We start from the raw sequence: 5,650 nt of genomic DNA, 5'->3' as shown, positions 1-5,650 counted from the left end.
TGAAACGTGCACACACACACACACACACACACACACACACACACACACACACACTCGCTCACATGTCATATGTTATCCCATCTGCACCGTCACCAAGCTGCCTGCAACCCCAGGGCCTTGCAGGGGATATGTGCACACACACACACACACACACACACACACACACGTGCACGCTCCTAAGTGAGTCTTTTCACGTGTGCAAAGCTATTCGGTGCATGCTGTATGATCCACCACGTGCACGCTCCTGAGCTGAACTAAATGAATTACTGTTTGATGAGAAAGAAAGAAAGAAAGAAACACTTTAGATGTTTTACATTTAACTGGAGGCCCAACAGGAACTCACACGTATGTTTCATCTATGTCCAAAAAACATACGAGACCTCATGTTTCCTGTTTAAAGGGACAGTTCGCCTCTTTAAAGGGACAGTTCGCCTCTTTAAAGGGACAGTTCGCCTCTTCTGACATGAAGCTGTGTAACATCCCATATCAGCAGCATCATTTCTGAACATCTTCTTACCCCCTGCTGCGTCCTGTGAGCAGAGTTCCAGCCTCGTTTTGGTGCTGATGAAGGTAGTCCGGCTAGTTGGCTGGGGTTTAAAAAATAAAGCGTTTTGCTTCTCAGAACAATATGCGTTCAACAGAGTAATACATTTGCATCACAGAATGGTTCTCCAGGTCAGACCTTTCCTTTCCTTTCCTTTCCTTTCCTTTCCTTTCCTTTCCTTTCCTTTTGTTTTGTTTCCTTTCATTTCATTTCCTTTCCTTTCCTTTCCTTTCCTTTCCTTTCCTTTCCTTTCCTTTCCCTGCTGTGCAGAGCGAGCAGTCCGCTGCTTCCGAGCAGCAAACAGCGTAACAGGCGCGGCTGTCGGCAGGCGGCAGCAGGCAGTGATACGAAGGGAGAGAAAATAGGGCCAAGTGATTGTGAGGTCTGACTTTTTCCTGGAGAACCATTTTGTGATGCAAATGTATTACTCTGTTGAACGCATATTGTTCTGAGAAGCAAAAGGCTTTATTTTTTAAACCCCAGCCAACTAGCCGGACTACCTTCATCAACACCAAAACGAGGCTGGAACTCTGCTCACAGGACGCAGCAGGGGGTAAGAAGATGTTCAGAAATGATGCTGCTGATATGGGATGTATGGGAGGAGCCAGCTCAGTGTGTGTGAGCCTCCAACAAAGCTAACGCAGAGCAGAAGATCCTGGAAACTGATCAAAGTACAACAATCAGCAGCTGTAAACTGCGACTGCTAAGCAACCAGGAAAACTTTATTCAGGGGCGACATTTGAGACAGTATCTGATGAAGCTGAGCCCGAAACCTCGCCTATGGTCTGTCTGAGATCATAAAATCTCAGACTCTGAGCAGAAATCTGCGTGCGATCTCTTCCTGAATCCAATTAATCAGAAGTGACATCACCCTGTAATGGACACAACCCTGAAAATAAGACTGACGTTTGAGGAATCCGCCTTTAAACATGTTTACACTAGAAAAAAATCAAAGTCTTACCGAGTATATTCGTCTCATTTCTAGTCAAAATATCTCATTACACTTAATATGAGACACAGCTGCCTAACAAGCACCATTTCAGCCAGATATACACTGGAAAAAATGCCCCTCCAAAAATAAGTAAAAAAACAACAAATAAAAGACGTTTTTGCTTGAAATAAGCAAAAAAAATCTGCCAATGGAACTAGTGAAAATCGTCTTGTCAAGATTTCTTGAAATAAGATGTGATATTTAGGACTTTTGAGATAAAAGTGATCTTGAAATTAGCTTAAAAACCTCTTCAAATAAAAAAAAAAGCTTGTTTCATGTGAAATCCGACTCAAAACAATTTGTTTTCAAGACTTTTTCATTTAGCAAGATATTCCAGATGTATTGTATTAAAACAAGTCCCTATATCTGGCTGAAATGGTGCTTGTTAGGCAGTTGTGTCTCATATTAAGTGTAATGAGATATTTTGACTAGAAATGAGACAAATATACTTGGTAAGACTTTGATTTTTTCCTGCTATAGGGACTTGTTTGAAGACAATACATCTGGAATATCTTGCTAAATGAAAAAGTCTTGAAAACAAATAGTTTTCAAATAGTTATCATATGAAACAAGCTTTTTTTTTTCATTTGAAGAGGTTTTTAAGCTAATTTCAAGATCACTTTTATCTCAAAAGTCCTAAATATCACATTTTATTTCAAGAAATCTTGACAAGCTGATTTTCACTAGTTCCATTGGCAGATTTTTTGCTTATTTCAAGCAAAAACGTCTTTTATTTGTTGTTTTTTTACTTATTATTGGAGGGGCATTTTTTCAGTGTAAACATAAAACCCATCAGATCTGTGTGACCGGTACCTGCCAACGCTCTGACCTCTGACCCGTTTATTCAGAGTCACGCTGGATGTGAACTGAAGGCCCGAAACGATATTTTCTCCGTCTGAAACAACAAACGCAGTCACACCCCGACGCCTTTGTGTAAGAATGAGACCAGTGATCTTCCCTCCGCTCATCTTGGACGCGTCAGCTAAATGGGAAGTGAAAAGTCAAATATGAGATGTCACATTCGGTTTGCCTCCCTGCCTCCTCCCTCCATCCCCCGCTCTATTCTGCACTTCTCCGTCTGACTGCGTCCTCCTCCTCTCCAAACACGACGCGCTCACAATACGCACCCGGCTCCCGTCTGGGTGGCGGTCGTGTATCGGCATGTTGAGTTAATGGATTTTACACAGAGCATGGAGCGTTTAATCAGAGTGTGGAGTAAGAGGGTCTGAAGAGACTGTCAGGATGAGAGGCGCAGCGTGAGGAAGGAGCACCAGATTCAGAATATAAAGCCATCCCAGCTGCTTCACAGGTGGAATAAAATCACTTCCTGTTGGAAAAAGGTGGCGGAAAAAACCCGTGACCTGCGGATCATGTATGAACAGAAACAGTTTTAGCATCTGAAGCATCCGTCAGCTGAGGGAGGATGGAGCAGCTCGGGGTTACAGTCCCTCCGTCAATTTTACTTCAATAAATCCAACAAGCAGAGCAAAGAGGAGGACCTGAGAGTCTGAGGCTGTGTTCCAAACCCATCCATCCATCCATCCATCATCTTCCGCTGGTCCGGGGATCGGGTCGCGGGGGCAGCAGCTTGAGCAAAGAGACCCAGACGTCCCTGTCCCCGGCCACTTCCTCCAGCTCTTCTGGGGGGACCCCGAGGCGTTCCCAGGCCAGCCGAGAGACATAGTCTCTCCAACGTGTCCTGGGTCTTCCCCGGGGCCTCCTCCCAGTGGGACGGGCCCGGAACACCTCACCGGGGAGGCGTCCAGGAGGCATTCTCACCAGATGCCCGAGCCACCTCATCTGACTCCTCTCGATGCGGAGGAGCAGCGGTTCTACTCCGAGCCCCTCCCGGATGACCGAGCTTCTCACCCTATCTCTAAGGGAGAGCCCAGACACCCTGCGGAGGAAACTCATTTCGGCCGCTTGTATTCGCGATCTCGTTCTTTCGGTCACTACCCACAGCTCGTGACCATAGGTGAGGGTAGGAACATAGATTGACCGGTAAATCGAGAGCTTCGCCTTCTGGCTCAGCTCCTTCTTCACCACGACGGGCCGGTGCAGAGCCCGCATCACTGCAGACGCCGCACCAATCCGTCTGTCAATCTCCTGTTCCATTCGTCCCTCACTCGTGAACAAGACCCCGAGATACTTGAACTCCTCCACTTGGGGAAGGATCTCATTCCCGACCCGAAGAGAGCATTCCACCCTTTTCCGGCTGAAGACCATGGTCTCAGATTTGGAGGTGCTGATGGTCATCCCAGCCGCTTCACACTCGGCTGCGAACCGCTCCAGTGAGAGCTGAAGGTCACGGCCTGACGACGCCAACAGAACCAAATCGTCCGCAAAAAGCAGAGACCCGATTCTGAGGTCGCCAAACCGGACCCCCTCAACGCCCTGGCTGCGCCTAGAAATTCTGTCCATAAAAATTATGAACAGAATCGGTGACAAAGGGCAGCCCTGACGGAGTCCAACCCTCACAGGAAACATGTCCGACTTACTGCCGGCAATGCGGACCAAACTCTGACACCGGTCATACAGAGACCGAACAGCCCATATCAAGGAGTCCGGCACTCCATACTCCCGGAGCACCCCCCACAAGAGTCCCCGAGGGACACGGTCGAACGCCTTCTCCAAGTCCACAAAACACATGTAGACCGGTTGGGCGAACTCCCATGCACCCTCCAGGATCCTGCGGAGGGTATAGAGCTGGTCCACTGTTCCACGGCCAGGACGAAAACCACACTGCACCTCCTGAATCCGAGATTCGACTATCCGGCGGATCCTCCTCTCCAGTACCCCCGAAAAGACCTTACCAGGGAGGCTGAGGAGTGTGATCCCCCTATAGTTGGAACACACCCTCCGGTCCCCCTTTTTAAAGAGGGGGACCACCACCCCGATCTGCCAGTCCAGAGGCACTGCCCCCGATGTCCACGCGATGCTGCAGAGGCGTGTCAACCAAGACAGCCCCACAACATCCAGAGCCTTGAGGAACTCAGGACGGACCTCATCCACCCCCGGGGCCTTGCCACCGAGGAGTTTTTTGACCACCTCGGCAACCTCAGCCCCAGAAATGGGAGGTCCCACGTCCGAGCTCCCCAACTCTGCTTCCTCATCGGAAGGCGTGTCGGTAGGATTGAGGAGGCCCTCGAAGTACTCCCCCCACCGACTCACGACGTCCCTAGTTGAAGTCAGCAGAGCCCCGCCCTCACCATACACGGTGTTGACGATGCACCGCTTCCCCCCCCTGAGCCGCCGGATGGTGGACCAGAATCTCCTCGAGGCCGTCCGGAAATCGTTCTCCATGGCCTCCCCGAACTCCTCCCAAGCCCGAGTTTTTGCCTCAGCAACCGCCGAGGCTGCGTTCCGCTTGGCCTGTCGGTACCCATCAGCTGCTTCCAGAGTCCCACTGGCCAAAAAGGCCCGATAGGACTCCTTCTTCAGCTTGACGGCCTCCCTCACCACTGGGGTCCACCAGCGGGTTCGGGGATTGCCGCCACGACAGGCACCGACCACCTTGCGGCCACAGCTCCGGTCGGCCGCCTCAACAATGGAGGCACGGAACATGGCCCATTCGGGCTCAATGTCCCCCACCTCCCCCGGGACATGGTTGAAGCTCTGCCGGAGGTGGGAGTTGAAACTCCTCCTTACAGGGGATTCCGCCAGCCGTTCCCAGCAGACCCTCACAATACGTTTGGGCCTGCCAGGTCTGACCGGCTTCCTCCCCCACCAGCGGAGCCAACTCACCACCAGGTGGTGATCAGTTGACAGCTCCGCCCCTCTCTTCACCCGAGTGTCCAGGACATACGGCCGCAAGTCCGATGATACGACTACAAAGTCGATCATCGAGCTGCGGCCTAGGGTGTCCTGGTGCCAAGTGCACATATGGACACCCTTATGCCTGAACATGGTGTTCGTTATGGACAATCCGTGACGAGCACAGAAGTCCAACAACAAAACACCACTCTGATTCAGATCGGGGGGGCCGTTCCTCCCAATCACGCCCCTCCAGGTCTCACTGTCATTGCCCACGTGAGCATTGAAGTCCCCCAGCAGGACGAGGGAGTCTCCCGGAGGAGCACTCTCTAGTGCCTCCTCCAGGGACTCCAAAAAGGGTG

The sequence above is a fragment of the Odontesthes bonariensis genome, chromosome 8 (assembly GCF_027942865.1).
Source record: "Odontesthes bonariensis isolate fOdoBon6 chromosome 8, fOdoBon6.hap1, whole genome shotgun sequence".
Classification (NCBI taxonomy): domain Eukaryota; kingdom Metazoa; phylum Chordata; class Actinopteri; order Atheriniformes; family Atherinopsidae; genus Odontesthes; species Odontesthes bonariensis.
This window is presented reverse-complemented; position numbering follows the sequence as displayed.